Below are 23,668 nucleotides of genomic sequence, written 5' to 3'. Positions count from 1 at the left end.
GAAGTGCTAGCGGTATTGACATTACAACCGACCTTCAGTATGCTTGCAATTTCAGCTCTCGGCATGCGTGAGAGGCCATCTGCGTTCGCGTTGCTCTTTCCCGGGCGGTATTTTATCTCGAAGTCAAACTCCGCTAGCTTTGCAACCCACCGTTGCCCTGTTGCATCAAGGTGGGCAGTACTGGTTACATATACCAACGGGTTGTTGTCAGTCAACACGGTGAAACGGTGCTCTAACAGGTAGTCCCTCAGCTTCTCAGCTACTGCCCACTTCAAAGCCAGGAACTCAAGTTTGTGAGCCGGGTACCTTTTCTCGGAGGGGGTGAGACAGCGGCTGGCGTACGCAATTACCCTCTCTTTGCCGGACTGCACCTGGGCCAGCACTGCACCTAACCCCTCTGTTGAAGCATCCGTCTGGAGAACAAATGGAAGGCTGTAGTCGGCGTACCCTAAGACGGGTGCTGTTGTCAATCTCTCCTTCAGCTCAGTGAATGCTTGATCACATTGCCCTGTCCAACTGAATGGTGGTGGCCTCCCGGCCGGTTTGTGGGGCCGTTTTCCCTTCTTAGGGGACCCTGCGGTCAGGTGAAAGAGGGGTGCTGCTAAACTGGAGTAATTTTTTATAAATCTCCGGTAATAACCGGAGAACCCCAAAAATTGCGCTACCTCCTTCCTGTCTGTCGGGGTCTTCCAGTTCCGCACCTGCTGTATTTTCTCTGGGCTATACCACCGGCTGACACCACATGTCCCAAATATTTAACCTCTTTCCGGAGCAGGTGGCACTTCTTAGGTTTTAACTTAAGCCGGAACTGGCGCAGCCGGTCAAAAACTAACTGCAGGCGCTCTAGGTGCTCGTCAAATGTTCGGGAGAATACAATGACATCATCTAAGTATATCAACACAGCTGAAAAATTTAGGTCTCCCAGGCAGTGAGTCATCAGTCTTTGGAAGGTGGCTGGTGCATTCTGCAGGCCAAAAGGCATTCGGTTGCACTCAAACAGGCCCATGGGTGTAGTGAATGCAGTTTTGGGCTTGTCGTGTTCAGCCACCTCTACCTGCCAGTAGCCGGAAGTGAGATCCAGTGTGGAGTAGAATTCAGCATCACCAAGAGCATCCAAGGCCTCCTCAATACGGGGCATAGGGAATGCATCTCTCACCGTCTTTGCATTTAGTTGTCTGTAGTCAATGCAGACTCGGATTGAGCCGTCTTTCTTCCTGGCCACTACAATGGGTGAGGCATAAGGGCTCTGACTTGATCTAATGGCTCCCGCTTCAACCATATCCTGTAGATGTCGTCTAACCTCCTGAAACTGGGCTGGTGGGATCCTACGGTAAGGCTGGCGCATGGGCTTGTTATCAATCAATGGTATTTCATGCTTGACAGCGGATGTACATCCAAGGTCGAACTGATTAACTGAAAACACATCAGAGTTCCTCCGGAGCAGTTCTTCCAGCTTTTCCTGTTGTTCCTGGTTCAGCACTGCTGCCTCCTTCAAATCCATCTCCGGAATGTCCGATTGAACTGGTGCTTTATCTGGTGGGGAAGAACTTTGTTGATCATGCGATGAACCGGCTGTGCTACCTAGATCTGGGGTAGGGTCAGAGGGAACCACTGTTTCTACGCTGCTCAGTGCAGAGATGCTAGCTACTGTCTGGCCCCTTTTTATAACAATATTGTATGTGCTTTGGTTGTAGAGGTGCACTAGAGTCCGCCCATGGACCACATCTGCCACTGCTTCTTCCACCACCATGTTTTTAATAAACTGTTTGCCATCTGGAGGTCTGATAAGTACAGTGTATGGACTCCTATCACGAGACCATGGAGACTTGACTGTTATGCATCTGTGTTCCCCAGGCTTAATTTTCACTGGCTGTTTTCCTGCATAACGAACTTGTGACACCGTCTGGGGCTCCCTTCCGGGTGACTTCACCCTCACCTGTTGGTAGGCAGCATGCCAGGCTGGATGTTCATCTTTCAGGCAGCTAGGGAACTCTCTGCCCAGCCGTTTTTCTAAGTCCTGCTTGCTAGCCCTAATAACATTTGTTCCTAACAGAAGTGGTACAGACTTTCGGTACTGTGTCGCCGGCACAACGAAAACTGGAACAGCCGCATAGGTCTGGTCTAGAAAAGACAAATTCAAACGCAACACCCCTTGATGTGGGACCTCGTGACCTCCAGCCCCTTCTATGCGGATATCAACCTCATCTGGTCTCAGGTTTCCGAGGGTGGGGTGTTGGTGCCAAAACTCCTCAGTAATTGATGTAATCTGGGATCCTGAATCAATTAGGGCTCTACAGGGGACACTATTCACCACAACAAAATCTTCATTCATTGGGCCAACTAAACTGGAAGAATTTGTCTCCCCACTGCACTCCATCTGTGGCGCACTGTGAACACAGGTAACTATAGGGCTGGTCTTGTTTTCGTTGCCCTCCACTTGCCCCTCAGTGTCAGGCTGTACTAGTTTAAATGAGAATTGTTTTCTCCTACACTGTGCTGCACAGCATAAGCATTTGGCTGGTTACGGCACCCTTGACCACACCGATGGCACACAAAGGGCTCCTGGCGACGCGGAGGTCTCTGAGTCGCTGCTCCATTACCACTTCCTTGGCTACTGGTGGGGACATACCTGTAGGTAGTAGCAGTTTGTTGCATAACCATGGCCTCCAAACGCCCCATCTTCTCAGACTGCTGTCTCTGGTGAGTGGCAAGGTCCTGAACTAGGGTGGTAAGACTCTGAACAGCATCACTTAACCCTCTTGTGGCTGCTGCTTCCTGCTGGGGCAAAACATTACTTTGCATGCTCCCCTCTGCACTGACTGCAGCCTGCTGCATGCTGCTAACACTCTTTGCTCTCACCTTCTTGTCGCCTAGTGAATTTTTCTCCCTCACCAGCTGTCTCAGTTCTCCCTGTAACTGCCTGAACGTAAGATAGCGAGGCTGCATGGGGGCAAGACGATCACGTACATCTTTCTCACTTATGCCACGCATGAACTGCTGGGTGAGTTTATAGTCCCTGTCTTGGAGTGCCCCGCCTCCATTTATTTTTTCTTCAATGCTCCTCAATAAGGCATCTAGCTCTATGGCATAGGTGGAGGCTGACTCATCTGGGCGCTGGTGTCGCTCATAAAAGTCTGCCATTGGGTCAAGAGATAAATGGCAGTCACTGTACTCAGCCCTCAACTCCTCAAAGGCTCTGGAGGCGATCTGCTCTTCTAATGGGAGGTTCAATACGAGCTTCCTTGCTCCACCACTCAGGTAACGCACCAGTGTGTCAAAATGTAGGGACGCTGGAACATGTGTAGCACTCAACAAGTATTGGATATCCTTAATCCAGTCTTCTATATCAATCCTGCAATCTTTACTATTGCTGAATAATGGCATACCTCGTACCTGATGCATCGCTGGCACATAGGTAGGAGTTGGGCCCACTGGGAACGTTTTGCATTTTGTCATCTGGGGCATGGCTCTGGTCTCCTCCTCCTCATCAGAACACCATCCAGATGGTTCTGTCTTCACAGGCCTTTCTGACCAGCCCTTTCTACTCTCAGACATCTTCTGTGTCCAGTCCTCCCTCAATCCAGCAGTAAAACCAGAAGAATATTCTTCTGTCTTTCCCTTTCCAGAACTAAACTGCTTAGCCATAGGTCTGCCTTGTTAGTAACCACTAGTTGTTTACTTAATTATTATTTATTTGTTTATTTATTTTTATCTTTTTTTTTTTTTTTTAAATCCGTATTCACCTTTTATTTGTCTATTTAATTTATGTTTACGCTTCCCTTAGAAGCTGCCCATCCGGGTCACGGCACCAGATATAATAAAAAAAAAATGTAACCCTTATTAAAACTACAGTGCATGCAGGACCACACGGTTACGTAATGGGCAGCTAGGCTGCGTCTCCTCCTAAATATTAGTTTCGGTTTGAATGAATTACTGTGAATAAAACAACCTGTTGTTTTAGCGTACTCTGCGTTGTGTTGTGTATTATTATTTGTTTGACCCAGACCACAATCACTCTGGCTCAGACTCAGGTACAACAGAGTTTATTTTTGGCTCATCTCCTGCACAGCCGGAGCCATTTTACAAACTAACTCCAGTATGCTGATGTAAATTACCCACATGGAGAAGAAACAGGAAGTGTCCCAGAATTCCCTACCAGTTTGTAGTTTATTTGCTAACTTCTTAAACTAGCTGGCTACATATGGGTGTTTTGAAAAGCTCAGTTAAATAGCTACGTATTTTGAAATAAGGATGTATTCATTATTATGAACGTTGGCAGAAAGGATATTGTATTAATATTTCCCACGCGTGCTTGACTTGAGTTTCAACAAAGGCATTTGACTTGGGTTCATTATTTAGCGTATACTGCCATCTACAGCATTACTGTGGGTGTCGTTTGCTTCTTTTGACAATAATACGGCTGTTTTCACGGGAAACCGTGAGAGCATGTAGTCGTGGCCGAGTGGTTAATGAACAAACAGAGCTGTCAGAAATGGAATTCGAACCCACGCTTCCAGGGTAACTGTGATCTGAACGCAGCGCCTTAGATCGCTCAACCATCCTGAATTACACACGTCTTTTTACAACATTGCAGTACACTGCTGAACCTCCGATGTCTGACGCTGCAGTAAATCAACTCGTGTGTGCGTGTACTTATTCTTTTTCTGTTTATATGAAGGAGGGCGACCTGTTTTGTCGCATTCTATATGGGATTGTAGCAGTCACACCCAGTGATGCCCAGTGAGAGTCCTAATACCGACACTACTAAAAACAAATTAAAAGGTTTGGAATAGGAATGACAACAGAATGACAAAGGCAGAATAACAATTCACAAAGCTATATTACAATGATCCAAGATTCACATAAATCAGTTCAAATAACTATACAATAAAATGTATTAAAGTTGTACTAAAAACAAGGAGGGGAAGTTGAATAAAGCCAGCCAATAGCCACATTTTAAAAGCATGGGGTATTAGACCAACATATAGCAGCGATTACACTTCTCATTAAGAGTGCTAGGTGATTGGAAACAGCTCTTCCCAGCAAGGGTTCAACAACAAAAGCCAGATTGTTAATACACACAAGTTTTAACAGTATTAGGGAACGTTAGCTGCAACATTGCAGGCTTAACTATATTAGAGCAATTCAACAGCAATACAAGTTTAGTTAAGATAATTAGCAGCAACGTTCAGGTTTAGCAGCGGTGTAGCATAAGTAAACAGAACCAAAAGGTGTGGGGACATTTACCTGCTGCTGGAACACTTTTAATCTAACAAAACAAAACTGATGAGACCGGGATTTAACCACACGTCTCAGAAGCTTTATTCAACAGACTAGCTCTCGAATTATCCAACACTTTACTTTTGGAATATACTCACACGGCTGTAACACCGCAGACACAGAAACAGCGCGTCTCCAGAACACTCATCTACAGCAGCAGCACACCGAATCTCAGGTCCCACGCACCTGTCGGTACTTCCTCTCTCGCCCCGCCTGAAACAAAGAAACTTTCTCCTGTCAGCCCGGCTAGCTCAGTCGGTAGAGCATGAGACTCTTAATCTCAGGGTCGTGGGTTCGAGCCCCACGTTGGGCGTCCTTTTTAAATACAAATTGTAGATGTTTCTTCGAGGCAACGGAGCAATGTCTGATTCTGTTCACATTGTATAAAGTATTGCAACACAATTACTTATTGGTCATTGTCATATAGCAATTGCTATTGTAAAATGCGTGCATCTTTTAAAGCTATACCGATATTGAAATAAAGAATCTTTCTTTCGTGGGTTGGCTTCAATCTCTTTCTTTTTTTACACTTGTCATTACATCATTCGTGGAGCAAGTTTGTATGTGCGTAATAAACCCAATCGGGCCTTGATACAATAGACAACCCTAGTCTGTGCTGAAATGAAATAATGCGGTTTTCTACGATAGCAAACACAGCTTGTCAGAATGGCCGAGCGGTCTAAGGCGCCAGACTCAAGGACTCTGTCTTTCCAAAGAATTGTGTGTTCTGGTCTCCGAATGGAGGCGTGGGTTCAAATCCCACTTCTGACAGTTCACTTTTACTTATTTTTTAAATGAATAAATATGTTCATTTTACTATAAAAGATTGTTTCAAGGAAATCAACAGCTGATACCAAACTCTTGTCAGCACTCAATACCATTTTAATTTCCATTTTAAATCGGACTAAAATAGCGTTTCTAACACAGATTGCATTTTTGCTGTAAACTGGCTACTTGTTGAAGTCACTGAAAAATATTTTGAGTAGAAACATGTGTTATTTAACTAAAGATTGTTTTAATATTTCAAATAACACATTACTTTGAAAAAAATCTCCGACTGCCACTGGATCGTGGTCTCAGGCTGGGATGCGGACCATTGAGAACAGTACAAACGATCTATTAGTGGAAGTAGCTTACATGAGAAATGCCCTCGTTTAACATGCTAGGATGATCGACTACGGTATTCTCCAACTGCTGTTTACATTTTCTAACACGTTATGAGGACGAATACAAAGGTTGACAGCTTCCTTGTAAGTGGGGGTAAGCACAAGTTATTTTCAGATGTAATGTCTATTTTAAACTCAATCTAGTCCTGCGTAGTGCAAAAGACATTGCTATATATTTATATTAGTCAAGCCCTATTTAAAGTGTTCATAAATTGTTTTAACATTAGCAAAGATCAATTTAAATTTGGTTATTGATTTAAACAACTGAACAATTGTGGGCTTGATGGTTTCTTTTTTCTACGTTTCTACCGGAATGAGATACGCACTCAAAATGTGTCCCCTTCCTTCAACAATCCCCGACTGAAGATTGAAGTGGTCATTACTTGCAGCGAGTAGGTTCCCGATAACAACACTCATTGTCAGCTCGGTGCTGAGAAGAAAACATTGCCACTCCTCCTGGTGGATACCGAGACCAATCCCTTCAAAACATGTTTCATTCTAGAAATGATCCTTGCAAATATAGTCTTAACTTTTATTAGCAGACCTTCGCCCCCAACTGGCAAGCTCTACTTCATATGAAACAATGACTGGGCAACAACGAGGTGTTACATTAACAATACAAACCAACTCGAGACAGCCAAGCCGTTAAAGCATACCTTAAGTTTGTCGCGTGATACAAAAGCAAGTATTGGCATTTTTGCATTGTCTGCCTCGTCAAACAAGCTCGAGCCACAGCACACAACGCTGCTGCATCGGGACACAGATTGTGGATTTATAAGCGACTGAATAAACGAGCTGAGACTACTTTTTAAAGAAATTGAAAACATACCTCTAGTCGAAATATTTGCTATTTAGTTAATTCAATTATTTTTTAAATTTGCAAATCACAGACTACATTGCCAAAATAATAATAATAAAAAAAAAAAAAAACTAATCTGATTTGCTCGTATCAAGCTGCGATGAAGCCTATGAGAATCGGTGGCACCATTAAAGGAGAATTAGCTCAAATGGTAGAGCGCTCGCTTAGCATGCGAGAAGTAGCGGGATCGATGCCCGCATTCTCCAAATAATTTTAAAGTATCTGCGTATTTTGTCCCGGCACATTATGGAGATAAATACAAAGTGTGACAATTCTTTGTAACAGTGACGTCCACCCTACATGTGTATTTTAATGCACAGTCTGCTAATTTGTAATAATCCCCGGACTGAAAAACTGCAGCGCGTGATATTTTGTAGGTCTTCTTATCTCCTATGTCCGCTAACGCTAGGCACAACGTGCCCGAGTGCTGTAGCAGCAGCCATGAAGCAAGTTAGTTTTTCAGTAGAAATAAAGTTTTTGTGTATGGGTGTTTTGAAAAGCTCAGTTAAATAGCTACGTATTTTGAAATAAGGATGTATTCATTATTATGATCGTTGGCAGAAAGGATATTGTATTAATATTTCCCACGCGTGCTTGACTTGTACAAATCTGATAGAGTTTCAACAAAGGCATTTGACTTGGGTTCATTATTTAGCCTATACTGCCATCTACAGCATTACTGCGGGTGTCGTTTGCTTCTTTTGACAATAATACGGCTGTTTTCACGGAAAACCGTGAGAGCATGTAGTCGTGGCCGAGTGGTTAATGAACAAACAGAGCTGTCAGAAATGTATTTCGAACCCACGCTTCCAGGGTAACTGTGATCTGAACACAGCGCCTTAGATCGCTCAACCATCCTGAATTGCACACGTCTTTTTACAACATTGCAGTACACTGCTGAACCTCCGATGTCTGACGCTGCAGTAAATCAACTCGTGTGTGCGTGTACTTATTCTTTTTCTGTTTATATGAAGGAGGGCGACCTGTTTTGTCGCATTCTATATGGGATTGTAGCAGTCACACCCAGTGATGCCCAGTGAGAGTCATAATACCGACACTACTAAAAACAAATTAAAAGGTTTGGAATAGGAATGACAACAGAATGACAAAGGCAGAATAACAATTCACAAAGCTATATTACAATGATCCAAGATTCACATAAATCAGTTCAAATAACTATACAACAAAATGTATTAAAGTTGTACTAAAAACAAGGAGGGGAAGTTGAATAAAGCCAGCCAATAGCCACATTTTAAAAGCATGGGGTATTAGACCAACATATAGCAGCGATTACACTTCTCATTAAGAGTGCTAGGTGATTGGAAACAGCTCTTCCCAGCAAGGGTTCAACAACAAAAGCCAGATTGTTAATACACACAAGTTTTAACAGTATTAGGGAACGTTAGCTGCAACATTGCAGGCTTAACTATATTAGAGCAATTCAACAGCAATACAAGTTTAGTTAAGATAATTAGCAGCAACGTTCAGGTTTAGCAGCGGTGTAGCATAAGTAAACAGAACCAAAAGGTGTGGGGACATTTACCTGCTGCTGGAACACTTTTAATCTAACAAAACAAAATTAATGAGACCGGGATTTAACCACACGTCTCAGAGCTTTATTCAACAGACTAGCTCTCGAATTATCCAACACTTTACTTTTGGAATATACTCACACGGCTGTAACACCGCAGACACAGAAACAGCGCGTCTCCAGAACACTCATCTACAGCAGCAGCACACCGAATCTCAGGTCCCACGCACCTGTCGGTACTTCCTCTCTCGCCCCGCCTGAAACAAAGAAACTTTCTCCTGTCAGCCCGGCTAGCTCAGTCGGTAGAGCATGAGACTCTTAATCCCAGGGTCGTGGGTTCGAGCCCCACGTTGGGCGTCCTTTTTAAATACAAATTGTAGATGTTTCTTCGAGGCAACGGAGCAATGTCTGATTCTGTTCACGTTGTATAAAGTATTGCAACACAATTACTTATTGGTCATTGTCATATAGCAATTGCTATTGTAAAATGCGTGCATCCTTTAAAGCTATACCGATATTGAAATAAAGAATCTTTCTTTCGTGGGTTGGCTTCAATCTGTTTCTTTTTTTACACTTGTCATTACATCATTCGTGGAGCAAGTTTGTATGTGCGTAATAAACCCAATCGGGCCTTGATACAATAGACAACCCTAGTCTGTGCTGAAATGAAATAATGCGGTTTTCTACGATAGCAAACGCAGCTTGTCAGAATGGCCGAGTGGTCTAAGGCGCCAGACTCAAGGACTCTGTCTTTCCAAAGAATTGTGTGTTCTGGTCTCCGAATGGAGGCGTGGGTTCAAATCCCACTTCTGACAGTTCACTTTTACTTATTTTTTAAATGAATAAATATGTTCATTTTACTATAAAAGATTGTTTCAAGGAAATCAACAGCTGATACCAAACTCTTGTCAGCACTCAATACCATTTTAATTTCCATTTTAAATCGGACTAAAATAGCGTTCCTAACACAGATTGCATTTTTGCTGTAAACTGGCTACTTGTTGAAGTCACTGAAAAATATTTTGAGTAGAAACATGTGTATTTTAACTAAAGATTGTTTTAATATTTCAAATAACACATTACTTTGAAAAACATCTCCGACTGCCACTGGATCGTGGTCTCAGGCTGGGATGCGGACCATTGAGAACAGTACAAACGATCTATTAGTGGAAGTAGCTTACATGAGAAATGCCCTCGTTTAACATGCTAGGATGATCGACTTCGGTATTCTCCAACTGCTGTTTACATTTTCTAACACGTTATGATGATGAATGCAAAGTTTGACAGTTTCCTTGTAAGTGGGGGGAAGCACAAGTTATTTTCAGATGTAATGTTTTTATTTAAGCTCAATCTAGTCCTGCGTAGTGTAAATCACATTACTATATTTTTATATTAGTCAAGCCCTATTTAAAGTGTTCTTAAATTGCTTTAGCATTAGCATTGACCAATTTGAAATTTGCTTATTGATTTTAACAACTGAGGAATTGTAGGCTTGATGTTGTCTTTTTTCTGAGTTTCTACCAGTATGAGACCAAACTTTCTAGCCGGGGGAGGTTTCAGTCCCCGCCCACCTACATAGTATTCAGGAGGAGGAAGGCTCTGGTGATTTCAAGAGTTTTGCTGCAAAAGTCTTTCTTACCCGTTAAGTGCCATTGTCCTAATCTTAGACTACTTTGTCATTTTTGGCGCATTTTTAACTGGCATGTTATTTGAATTTTCTTTTAACTCTATTGTTATGATAACTTACTCTAATTTTGTTAACCGATACAGTTAAGTCTATATGTAAGGTATCAGATTAAATAAACACACCTTGTGTTCAGATTTTTTTTTGTTTTAATAAATGTATTGGTCCTCTATGGGTAGAGACAGGTAAACTGCATACCTGCCGTTTCTACACCTTAACATTTACAAAATACACACACTAAATTGAAAAGTAATAACACAAAGTCTTGCCTTCAGTTAATATTTTAGAAAATCTATTTTGCTAACAGAAGACAAAGTCTCTCTGGGGTTGGCCTGTCATTAGATTGCCGATGTAAGATCCCTGGTCCCATCGTAGAAGCAGGATAGTTTATTCACAAATAAATACATACACATTTGTTTACGTTTCTTTTGTTGGTAAATTAACCCAATACATTATTGCATTCTGCCACGTAATTAGACGATCAAAGCCCATTTGTGCCAGTGCGCATTCAAAGGAGACGCGCTGAGAGAATCCTAGTTAAATACTAGTTTTACTGATTTAAACTAGTTGTTTAATGTTTTCTTTACTTTTAAAGCTGAGAATCAAACACACTTGCGACAACTTCATAGCCCTGCTGGCTACGAACACGTATCGAGTCGGCTGTTTCCTATAACCCTGGTGATACCGAGTGTTTTCCAAGTATCAGCATCGGCATTACCATGCGTTTGGCATGCTTGCTGTGCACTCTAGCATTGCATAACAAGCATGTAGTATGCCGGGACTTCGTGGCGCAACGGTAGCGCGTCTGACTCCAGATCAGAAGGTTGCGTGTTCAAATCACGTCGAGGTCAAAGCCTTCTTTGTTTCTATTCCGCACTATTTCGTTTTTTAACGTGTTTGGATTTGAATGTTTCCGTGCATTTATTTAAACAATTTAGCCTACACAACATATCGATTGTATAGCGATCAAACAGAGATTTATTGTATTGTGATTCTTTTTTATGTTTCATTTGATACTGCACAATAAATTAAAGTGACTCCCAAATTAATGTTGGCCAGTCTTCAATGACATAGTTGGGTAATAAAGTCATATTAACACTTCCTTGCATGTTATATTGAAAACAGCTCTACAAATACTAGTTTTGAAGAAACTTAAAGTACAGCAAGTAATGATTGATGCCTTAAAGCTTAACAGACCTTTACAAATTAACAAAGAAAACATAAAAAAGGGGCACATAGTCGGCAGGATGTGAACATGAGCGGGGAAACTCCAACATCTTTTAAGTCCATCACCTTAACTACTTGGCCAAAACTACTTTGTGTAAAGTACCAAGTTCTATAAACATATCACAGACCAAGAACAAATACACACAGTTTGTTTTTAATAAAACATTGACGAAACCACAATCCCTGGTTTAGGAGGCTAGTGCCTTATCCTTTAGGTGACTGCGGCACTTTCATATGGATAGTAGTCAGCGTGACAAAATACGACCAGAGGGAAAAAAGCAGTGGTTTCCCTGTCATTCCATTGCCATATTACATTGTGCATGTTCAGAATATGCGGGAATCCTGAAAACAGCATTGTAATATGTGAACAAATCAATAACTGAATTTAATTAATGCATGGATTAAACGATATTGAGTGTTACGGTTGTTAATTAACTTGCAAAGCAAACGTTTTAGAGCTCAATTTTTAAGAGAGTTCAAGAGCTGACATATGCAGGAGCTCGATATATTGACGTATTCCCAATTGCTTTATCTTTTGGTCTTTCTGGGAACAATTTAAAAAGAAAAGAAAGCAATGTCATTTGTAAAGAAACGAATGTGATAGAAAACCTAACGTTTTTGAGGTCAGTTGTCGATTTAAATTTGTCCAGTAATGTGCACATTTCCCTGATTGCGAATATAATACGAAGTCTTGCCTTCAGTTAATATTTTAGAAAAACTGCTTTGCAAACAGAAGAAAAACAATCTAGCAGAGGATGGTTTCGATCCATCGACCTCTGGGTTATGGGCCCAGCACGCTTCCGCTGCGCCACTCTGCTGCTGTTGCCGCATAACTGAATTACCAAGCAGCAGAAAAAAAACTGAACTCATTGTTTTAACCAGCCACACGGCAGTGGCCGGGCCAAACCATGGAAACGTCGTAAATCAGAGATGATCCTTTTTCTTTTCTCCCAAATACGTTATGCAAAGTATGCAACTTTTCTGCCCACTTTGATCACAGGCAGTTTTATTCCCCAGTTTCGGCGGCCAATTCCAATATTCTGTCTCTCGAAAGCATCTTAAATCGTGGAAAGCGCTCTTTGTTTAAAATTACACAGAAGACTTCTTTTGTTCGACCAGGCTTACAATTAGATATTTTCTTCTTTTCAAATAGATTTTTTGAAGCGCATATGGGGCGCTATAGAAAATATATATGATTCATTGATTGAATGTTGGCCTGCGTTCAGTCTGGCAGGGTTAATTCTTAAAAAGACAACGCTGAAGGGTCTGATAAATGATTGCAATTATTTGAGATGCTGCATGTAGACAATAATGTAGGAGCACCACCACAGTTCTGACAAGGTTCCATAGTGTAGTGGTTATCACGTCTGCTTTACACGCAGAAGGCCCTGGGTTTGATCCCCAGTGGAACCACTGCAGTTTGTTTTTAAATTATATCAATCCCTGGTCAAGACAAAGTCTCTCTGGGGTTGGCCTGTCATTAGATTGCCGGTGTAAGATCCCTGGTCCCATCGTAGAAGCAGGATAGTTTATTCACAAATAAATACATACACGTTTGTTTATGTTTCTTCTGTTGGTAAATTAACCCAATACATTATTGCATTCTGCCACGTAATTAGACGATCAAAGCCCATTTGTGCCAGTGCGCATTCAAAGGAGACGCGCTGAGAGAATCCTAGTTAAATACTAGTTTTACTGATTTAAACTAGTTGTTTAATGTTTTCTTTACTTTTAAAGCTGAGAATCAAACACACTTGCGACAACTTCATAGCCCTGCTGGCTACGAACACGTATCGAGTCGGCTGTTTCCTATAACCCTGGCGATACCGAGTGTTTTCCAAGTATCAGCATCGGCATTACCATGCATTTGGCATGCTTGCTGTGCACTCTAGCATTGCATAACAGGCACGTAGTATGCCCGGACTTCGTGGAGCAACGGTAGCGTGTCTGACTCCAGATCAGAAGGTTGCGTGTTCAAATCACGTCGAGGTCAAAGCCTTCTTTGTTTCAATTCCGCACTATTTTGTTTTTTAACGTGTTTGGATTTGAATGTTTCCGTGCATTTATTTAAACAATTTAGCCTACACAACATATCGATTGTATAGCGATCAAACAGAGATTTATTGTATTGTGATTCTTTTTTATGTTTCATTTGATACTGCACAATAAATTAAAGTGACTCCCAAATTAATGTTGGCCAGTCTTCAATGACATAGTTGGGTAATAAAGTCATATTAACACTTCCTTGCATGTTATATTGAAAATAGCTCTACAAATACTAGTTTTGAAGAAACTTAAAGTACAGCAAGTAATGATTGATGCCTTAAAGCTTAACAGACCTTTACAAATTAACAAAGAAAACATAAAAAAGGGGCACATAGTCGGCAGGATGTGAACATGAGCGGGGAAACTCCAACATCTTTTAAGTCCATCACCTTAACTACTTGGCCAAAACTACTTTGTGTAAAGTACCAAGTTCTATAAACATATCACAGACCAAGAACAAATACACACAGTTTGTTTTTAATAAAACATTGACCAAACCACAATCCCTGGTTTATGAGGCTAGTGCCTTATCCTTTAGCTGACTGCGGCACTTTCATATGGATAGTAGTCAGCGTGACAAAATACGACCAGAGGGAAAAAAGCAGTGGTTTCCCTGTCATTCCATTGCCATATTACATTGTGCATGTTCAGAATATGCGGGAATCCTGAAAACAGCATTGTAATATGTGAACAAATCAATAACCAAATTTAATTAACGCATGGATTAAACGCTATTGATTGTTACTGTTGTTTATTAACTTGCAAAGCAAACGTTTTAGAGCTCAATTTTTAAGAGAGTTCAAGAGCTGACATATGCAGGAGCAGGCAATATTGACGTATTCCCAAGGGCTTTATCTTTTGGTCTTTCTGGGAACAATTTAAAAAGAAAAGAAAGCAATGTCATTTGTAAAGAAACGAATTTGATAGAAAACCTAACGTTTTTGAGGTCAGTTGTCGATTTAAATGTGTCCAGTAATGTGCACATTTCCCTGATTGCGAATATAATACGAAGTCTTGCCTTCAGTTAATATTTTAGAAAAACTGCTTTGCAAACAGAAGAAAAACAATCTAGCAGAGGATGGTTTCGAGGTCAGTTGTCGATATAAATGTCTCCAGTAATGTGCACATTTCCCTGATTGCGAATATAATACAAAGTCTTGCCTTCAGTTAATATTTTAGAAAAACTGCTTTGCAAACAGAAGAAAAACAAGCTAGCAGAGGATGGTTTCGATCCATCGACCTCTGGGTTATGGGCCCAGCACGCTTCCGCTGCGCCACTCTGCTGCTGTTGCAGCATAACTCAATTACCAAGCAGCAGAAAAAAAAAACTGAACTCATCGTTTTAACCAGCCACACGGCAGTGGCCGGGCCAAACCATGGAAACGTCGTAAATCAGAGATGATCCGTTTTCTTTTCTCCCAAATACGTTATGCAAAGTATGCAACTTTTCTGCCCACTTTGATCACAGGCAGTTTTATTCCCCAGTTTTGGCAGCCAATTCCAATATTCTGTCTCTCGAAAGCATCTTAAATCGTGGAAAGCGCTCTTTGTTTAAAATTACACAGAAGACTTCTTTTGTTCGACCAGGCTTACAATTAGATATTTTCTTGTTTTCAAATAGATTTTTAGAAAACGCATATGGGGCGCTATAGAAAATATATATGATTAATTGATTGAATGTTCGCCTGCATTCGAATTGGCAGGGTTAATTCTTAAAAAGACAACACCGAAGGGTCTGATAAATGATTGCAATTATTTGAGCACCACCACAGTTCTGACAAGGTTCCATAGTGTAGTGGTTATCACGTCTGCTTTACACGCAGAAGACCCTGGGTTCATATTAACACTTCCTTGCATGTTATATTGAAAACAGCTCTACAAATACTGGTTTTGAAGAAACTTAAAGTACAGCAAGTAATGATTGATGCCTTAAAGCTTAACAGACCTTTACAAATTAACAAAGAAAACATAAAAAAGGGGCACATAGTCGGCAGGATGTGAACATGAGCGGGGAAATTCCAACATCTTTTAAGTCCATCACCTTAACTACTTGGCCAAAACGATAGGTTGCGGATGCAACTCCGGTTCCCTGAAAGAGAAAATAACCATCAAGGTATGGGACATTGCCGTCAGGCAGTAGGGATTGGCTGAGCTTTATGTCAAAGCTGCCGATAGGCCTCCGCGCAAGCTGGCGTGTAAGCCCGCCCCCCTGGGAGCTTACTATACGCAGCGCGCGGAGAGTCACTTCCTCTTTTGCCCTTCAGGCCGTGAAGGCCTCCAGAGCGACCTCACGGCTTGATGGTTATTTTCTCTTTCAGGGAACCGGGGTTGCATCCGCAACCTATCGTTCCCTTTCAAGTCGAAAATAACCATCAAGGTATGGGAACAGTGTACCCAAGCCGTCGCGAGGGAGGATTCTCGGCATTAGGACAGACTTACGTCATAACGCAACTGCGTAGGCAGTACATCTACACATATGCGGAGCTGCGCCTCAGCGTCTATGCTCGCAAAGACACCTGTCCCAAGGTGGAATAGTCACACCATATTGTCAACCACTCTAGACGTCCGCAACCTGAGGTGTCATAGAGTGCAACACAGATGCTCCAAATGACGGAGCAGAGGATTCCAGTACATTTAACCGGTAGAACCTCGTAAATGTATGCGGTGTAACCCAACTGGCTGCAGCGCAAATGTCAGACATCGGCACCCCTCTAAAGAGGGCCCAGGATGTTGCCATACCCCTAGTGGAATGTGCCTTCAACTGCCCTGGTGGCAGAAGGCCCATAGTATCATATGCTAACTGAATAGCATCCACTATCCAATGAGAAAGGCGTTGCTTAGACAACGGCTGACCCAAAGTTTTAGAACCATGGCATATGAACAGCTGTTCTGTTTGCCTCACAGTCTTTGTGCGATCAATATAACACCTCAATGCCCGCACAGGGCAGAGCATGTGTAACCGCTCTTCCTCTGGGGAAGAAAAAGGAGGAGGATGGAACGCCATCAACTCGACTGGTTGGTTCATGTGAAACGGGGATATGACCTTGGGTAAAAAGGCCGTATTTGGACGCATGGAGACCTTAGAACCGTCTCCTGCGAAACGAGTACATGATGGATGCACCGAGAGTGCATGTAACTCACCCACACGTTTTGCTGATACCACTGACAGCAAAAATGCAGTCTTAATAGACACGAACTTCATATCCACACTGTGGAGAGGCTCGAACGGTGCCTTGGTAAGGGCTTCTAGCACCACATCAAGGCTCCAAGACGGTAAACTGGTCGACCTTGAGGCCGCAAGCGTCTTGCGCCCTTTAGGAACTGAGATGCCAGGAAATGGCAACCAGGTGATAACCCGTCAATGCGTACATGGCAAGCCGAAATAGCGGCCAAATACACTTTCAGTGTAGAGGGAGACTTACCCTCATCTTACAGCTTCTGCAGAAACTGTAATATCACTGCCATAGGGCAGGAGACCGGGTCATGGCCCTCAGCCAGACACCAACTCTGAAACAATTGCCACTTATACGCATATTGCGACCGAGTAGAGGGCACTCTCGCACTCTGAATGGTGGATATAACCGCCGTCGAAAGCCCTAAGGCTGACAGGCGCTCCCGCTCAGGGGCCAAGCCCATAGCTGCATGAGCTTGGGGTTCGGGTGCCATAGCCCTCCTTGGGCTTGGGACAACAGGTCCGCTCGCAGAGGGAGCTCCCTCGGGCGACCGTGCAACAACTGCACTAGACTCGGGAACCATATCCTCCGAGGCCACCGAGGAGCGATCAGGATCACTGTCGCTTGCTCTACCCTGACCTTCTCCAAGAAGGCGGGGAGCATCGAAATCGGTGGAAATGCGTACAGGAGCCCTGGCGGCCATTCGTGAGCCAGTGCATCGACTCCTAGGGGGCTGTCGAGGTCCTTCACCGAGAACCATAGGGGGCAGTGCGTGGTCTCTCGCGAAGCGAAGAGATCGACTTGCGCTGTGCCGAACCAGTCCCAAATGCGCTCTACCACCCGAGGGTGAAGACGCCATTCGCCTGCAAGAGGACCTCCACTGGACAGGAGATCCGCTGCGTAATTGACTCTGCCCGGTAGGTGAACCGCCCGCAGAGAGGCTAAACGCGGTTGAGCCCAAAGCAACAGCCGTGTTACCAACCGGTGAAGACCGGGGGACCGCAAGCCGCCCTGGCGGTTGATATACGCCACTACCGTGGTGTTGTCTGACCGCACTAACAGGTCAAGGTCCACCGCTCTGAGTTCCAGAGCATTGATGTGGGCCGACCTCCAGGGTCCTGACCACACTCCGCGAGTCCCCGACCCGTTCCAGACTGCTCCCCAACCTTGGTTGGAAGCGTCGGTCGTAATAACCTCCCTTCGGAAGATGGGACCCAAGCGTACGCCCTGGCGGATGTTCGACAGAACTTTCCACAAGCGCAGTGCTTCCCAGCAGGTTTGGGATACCCTCAACCTGCGGTGTTTGTCTCTCCGCGGATGCAACGCGAAGGCATTGAACCAGGCCTGCAGAGGTCTCTGGTGTAGTAAGCCCAAAGGAAGGGCTTGCGAGGCGGCAGCCATCAACCCCAGCATGCGCTCACACAGCTCCATGCTGACTGTTTCTCTCAACCTGAATAGGGAGAGACACCGCTCCAGTGAGGCAACTCTTTGTGTCGACAGGGTCGCTTCCATGGACACAGAGTCCAGATGCAGACCCAAGAATTCGGTCTGTTGGCTCGGCACGAGGCGGCTCTTTTCTGAATTGACCTTCAGACCTAGCCGCTGAAGATGGTCTGTAACCATCACTGTGTGCTGTGCCAACTGCTCCTTTGACTGCGCGCAGACGAGCCAGTCGTCCAGATAGTTCAGCAGTCGGATGCCTTGAGCCCGCAAGGGGGCTAAAATGGCGTCCATACACTTCGAAAAGGTTCGAGGAGCTAGAGACAGGCCGAATGGCAGGACACAAAACTCGTAGACCCTGCTCTGAAATGCGAAACGTAGGTACTTCCTGTGACCCGGACAGATGGGAACGTGAAAGTATGCATCTGTGAGGTCTACGGTGGTAAACCAGTCGCCCTGCCGGACAGACTGGACAATGTGCCTGTGCGTAAGCATCTTGAACGACAACACCCGTAGGTATTTGTTCAGTAGTCGCAGATCTAAAATAGGGCGGAGCCCGCCGTCCTTTTTTGGCACTAGGAAGTACTTGGAGTAGAACCCCTGGTTGGTCAGAGCAGGGTCTACTAGTTGAATGGCACGCTTCTTGAGCAATGCCTGTATTTCTGCATTTAGAGCTGAGGACTGAACCGAGTACTTCACTGCAGTTACCACCACTCCCCTGAAGGGGGGGGGGTTTAACCGGAATTGAAGGGTGTACCCGGTGAGTATAGTCTTGCGCACCCAGATGTCGTTGGTGCATTGTTGGCAGAACAGAAGCTGTGGAACAGTGTAGGGGTGGGTTAATGGCTGCCGGGGTTTCTCAGGGCTGCTTAGGCTGCGCTCGCTCACGAGGGGCCTGACCAGAGCCACGAGGGCATGGTCTGCTACCTCCTCTGGGGCGCCAGCCTCCGCGCTGCGGTCTTGCAAACGCGGGTTGGCTGCGTGCTGAAACCCCCAAAGGGGCGGTTTTACTGCCCTGTGGGTGCGCTTGCTGCTGCGGCGGCGCCCTGCGCCATTGGCGCTCCTGCGGCCGCCTTGGCTGGAAAGGCTTGCTTGGCCACATCTTAGCCAACTGCTGCGATGCCTCACGCGCCTTGACGGAGCGTTGCAGCATCTCCTCCACCGCTGGGCCAAACGTGTGCCCCGGGGATATAGGAGCATCTAGCAACGGGGCCTTATCAGGCTCCTGTACCCTGGCCTGTGAGAGCCAGAGCTGCCTCCTTGCCACTACAAGGGAAGCAATGCTCCTGCCCTGTGCTCGCGCATTCAGCTGAGCCAGCTTAACCAAAAGCTGTGCAACTGCACCCAGCTCGGTTCTAAGTCCGACGGATGGGGACTCAGGCAGGTCGCGAATCAGCGCCGCCTGGTAGACTGTCAGGAGGCTGGCCACGTTGGACAGTCTAACTGCCTCTGTAGCCGCGGCATAACCCTTTTTTAGGTGGGCCTCCGTAATCCTACACTGCCTGTTAGGGCAGGAAGGGTCCTTAGCCAGCCCCGATAATGTCGGCGCCTTTACTAGCACGGCGAACGCGGCGCCCACTGGCGGAAAGGACGCTAATCCAGCTTCGCTCGCCCCGTGCATGGTAAAAGCCGAAGCCTTGCGAGAAGTCGCCGGGGCGGAGGCCGGGGCTCCCCAGGTGGACTGCACCTCCTTAATAAAATCCGGGAACGCCGGGAGCATCCTGGACTGAAGGGGCGGAGCCGATGGCAACTCAAATAAAGAGCGTCGTGTTGGCTCTCACGCAGGCCAGTCCACGCCTGAGTGACGGGCTGCCCTCTCCACCACTGACCAGATAGGGTCATTAGTATCCAGCACTTGAGGGTCGTCCTGCCCAGAGTGCTGGGATGCCACCTCAGGCTCTGTGTCCTCAAAGAGCGGGTCTGCATCAGATGCGTCCCTTGAGAAAGCATCGGCGTCCCACTCTACTTCCTGGGGCACTGGTGGAGGAACCGTCAGCTGACTAGTGCTGGGTCCGGTTACTAGCTCTGGGGCCCGAGGCGCCACATTTGCTAGGGTCATAAGGAGGGATTGTTGTCCCATTATGAGCTCCTAAATTGTGACATCTTGGAGGTGAGCTCAGCCACCCCAGATGTGTCCTGGTAACGCCTACCCCTCCGAGGGGAGCGAGAGTGCCTTCTCCGGCGAGGCGATCGAGACCTGGATCGAGACTCCCGACGGGGGCGAGCCCCGCGAGAGGAGGGACTGCGGGAACGTTCCCGAGCACGCCTGGCTGGAGATCTCTGACCAGCTGTAAGCTGGGAAGATGGGCTCAGAGGGAGCTGAGACGTCGCCAGCAGCGACACGATCGATGACGACCGAGCGCCGAAGCGTCGAGCGTCGAGCACTGAGCCCCAAGTGCAGAAGCACTAAGCACCAAGCGCAGAAGCGTTGCACAAAGCGCCGAAGCGCTGCACCAAGCGCACAAGCGCTGACACCAAAAGCGCCGGAGCGCGAGCGCCGAAGCGCGAGTACCGAGCGTGGAACGCTAGCACAGACGCCTAAGCGTCAGCTGACCCGCCAAGCGGAGACGCTAAGTGCTGGTACAGTGTCTGATGCTGTGCAATACCTACCTGAAAGGTGCTGGGGATTTTGCACGTTGGTGGTTGTCTTCCTCTGTATAGTGAAGGGAAATTTTTTTTTTTTTTTTTTTGTGGACGCTGCAGAAGGTAAGGGAGTGTAGTGCAATACCACGTGGCGGGAACGCGCCGCGGGGGGGAACACTGCAGAGCAGACTACCCGCACACACACACGGTCTAGCCTAAGCTAGACCGAGGATGCAAAATGCGCGTGGGCCAAGGCCAACGCAACACGCGTCCGAACACACAATATACAATATATATAACAAAATATATATATACAATAAAATATAAATATATATACAAAATATATATATACAAAAAACCCACACAATAATAATTAAGAACAGAGGAAAGACGGGGAGACCACGAAGAACGCGATGCCGAAGCAAAGCGAAAAGGAATATATAATGTTAAACAATATATAATCCTAAATAATAATACAATAACAATAATAATAAACAATAATAACTCCGGAGAGTATAGCTGAAATAAACTCGGAGAAGGGGATAAACCAGCTTCTCAAGCCTAAGCTTTAGTGAGTACAATCAGTTAAATAGCTCTAAGTCCTACCGCTACTGATGCTGAAGGCAAAAGAGGAAGTGACTCTCCGCGCGCTGCGTATAGTAAGCTCCCAGGGGGGCGGGCTTACACGGCAGCTTGCGCGGAGGCCTATCGGCAGCTTTGACATAAAGCTCAGCCAATCCCTACTGCTTGACGGCAATGTCCCATACCTTGATGGTTATTTTCGACTTGAAAGGGAACTAACTTGCTGCAGGACTCTAGCACAAGCAAGGACTTTGTAAAGAATTGTGTGTTTTGGTTTCCAAATGGAGGCGTGGGTGCAAATCTCACTTCTGACAGTTGACTTTTAATTATTTTTAAAATGAATAAATGTGTTCATTTTATTATAAAAGATTTTCAAGGAAATCAACAGCTGATACCAAACTCTTGTCAGCACTCAATACCATTTTAATTTCTGCCTCGTCAAACAAGCTCGAGCCACAGCACACAGCGCTGCTGCATCGGAACACAGAGGTGGATTTTAAAGCGACTGAATCAACGAGCTGAGACTACTTTTTGAAGAAATTGAAAACATACCTCTAGTCGAAATATTTGCTATTTAGTTAATCCATTTATTTTTTGAATTTGCAAATGGCAGACTACATTGCCAAAAATCTGACAATCTGAATTGCTCATATCAAGCTGCGATGTAGCCTTTGAGAATCACTGGCATAAATCGAGGGGAATTAGCTCAAATGGTAGAGCGCTTGCTTTGCATGCGAGAAGTAGCGGGATCGATGCCCGCTTTCTCCAAATAGTTTTAATATATCTGCGTATTTAGTCCCAACGCATTATGGAGATACATACAGTGTGACAATTCTTTGTAACAGAGTCGCCCGCCCTACATGTGTATTTTAAAGCACAGTCTGCTAATTTGTAATATTCCCGCAGACTGAAAAACTGCAGTGCGCCCTCCATCGTATGCCTTCCGAGAAGCACAAAGGGAGATTTTTTATATTTTTTAGCAATTGAAGAGTTTGTGTTAATTGAGAATAAATCTAAATGGCTTGAAGTTTGCTTTAATTTGTAACGTGTTTGTAATGAATTAGTGGTTTTTTACCATCATTGTACTGTATACTAGCTACTGTTGCATGTCCAGGAGTTTGTTAATCAGCTTCCCATATGGTCTAGCAGTTCGGATTCCTTGTTTTCACCTAGGTGGCCCGGGTTCGACTCCCGGTATGGGAACGTCTTTGTTATTGTCGTTTTGTTACAGAACTGTGGTCATGTGTAATGTGTTTTCATTATGATGATAAACCTACAGTTACTGCTGCAATGTTATTGCAGAATGATGCAATGTATTTGACTCTATTCACATCACCTCACATTTCACTGGTTGCCTACGAGGGCTTGAGAGGGGTGACGTAAAAGTGAGAGAGAAAGAGCAAAGTTTAAACACATAACATACAACAATCTGACACTCGCTCCCGACGGGTCAGGCAGCATCCTCTGGCTGCTGGGCATTTAGTGGAACAAGAGACAGGAAGGGGACCAACAGGACAAAAGGACAGATCCTTCGCAACTCAGTGCGGCATCCTCAGGCAGCTAAGCTGTCAGCTGGGCAGCGTGGAGAGCTTAGGAAATGTGTCTCGGGTCCGTTTAGGAGAGACAAAAACAGAGAACCACCTCCGTTTAGGACAGACGGAAACAGAGAAACGATGGAATGCTGTCAGTAGTGTGCAGTGGCCTGCTGTAGAGAGCAGAGAGCTGCTGAATGCAGTGGAAATTGGTATTTGAGAGTTAAGGCGTTTAAGATGATGTCGGAGATGGGTCTGCCTTTGGGCAGAGATGAAGAATGCATAGATCTGAGGCCTCTGCAGAACCTGAGAGGATGAGAATGCGCTGCTCGGAGGCTGCTGCAAAACCTATTGATTTGATCAGGAGCAGTCTAAGAGTGTATTGTCTATTGCGGTGTTGGAGGACTCTTGACTGAAATGTTGATAATCGTAGGACATAGTTTCCGTATGTGCCTGGAAGCTCAAATTGAATGAAATGGACTTTGAAAGTTGTATTAAGTGCCTTGATGAAGTTGGGGGCAAATGAGGAAGTGCAAATCCAGGAGCAAGGTTGCAGGAATGGCCT

General features: G+C 44.9%; 7 non-coding genes across 7 annotated transcripts; 6 read left to right on the top strand and 1 right to left on the bottom strand.

The window, feature by feature from the left end:
• Positions 1 to 5,520: 5,520 nt before the first annotated feature.
• Positions 5,521 to 5,593, top strand: trnak-cuu (transfer RNA lysine (anticodon CUU)). Its single transcript has one exon. It is a non-coding gene; the product is annotated as a tRNA-Lys (tRNA).
• A 347-nt stretch (positions 5,594 to 5,940) lies between these two features.
• Positions 5,941 to 6,051, top strand: trnal-caa (transfer RNA leucine (anticodon CAA)). The gene is made up of 2 exons: positions 5,941 to 5,978; positions 6,006 to 6,051. It is a non-coding gene; the product is annotated as a tRNA-Leu (tRNA).
• Positions 6,052 to 6,767: 716 nt separating this feature from the next.
• On the bottom strand, positions 6,768 to 6,973 carry LOC131703568 (small nucleolar RNA U3). The gene has a single exon (XR_009310009.1). It is a non-coding gene; the product is annotated as a small nucleolar RNA U3 (small nucleolar RNA).
• Positions 6,974 to 9,120: 2,147 nt separating this feature from the next.
• On the top strand, positions 9,121 to 9,193 carry trnak-cuu (transfer RNA lysine (anticodon CUU)). The gene has a single exon. It is a non-coding gene; the product is annotated as a tRNA-Lys (tRNA).
• Positions 9,194 to 9,540: 347 nt separating this feature from the next.
• trnal-caa (transfer RNA leucine (anticodon CAA)) lies at positions 9,541 to 9,651 on the top strand. The gene is made up of 2 exons: positions 9,541 to 9,578; positions 9,606 to 9,651. It is a non-coding gene; the product is annotated as a tRNA-Leu (tRNA).
• A 1,648-nt stretch (positions 9,652 to 11,299) lies between these two features.
• On the top strand, positions 11,300 to 11,371 carry trnaw-cca (transfer RNA tryptophan (anticodon CCA)). Its single transcript has one exon. It is a non-coding gene; the product is annotated as a tRNA-Trp (tRNA).
• Positions 11,372 to 13,087: 1,716 nt separating this feature from the next.
• trnav-uac (transfer RNA valine (anticodon UAC)) lies at positions 13,088 to 13,160 on the top strand. Its single transcript has one exon. It is a non-coding gene; the product is annotated as a tRNA-Val (tRNA).
• Positions 13,161 to 23,668: the final 10,508 nt, after the last annotated feature.

This window comes from Acipenser ruthenus, chromosome 32 (genome assembly GCF_902713425.1).
Source record: "Acipenser ruthenus chromosome 32, fAciRut3.2 maternal haplotype, whole genome shotgun sequence".
NCBI lineage: Eukaryota > Metazoa > Chordata > Actinopteri > Acipenseriformes > Acipenseridae > Acipenser > Acipenser ruthenus.
This window is presented reverse-complemented; position numbering and strand designations above follow the sequence as displayed.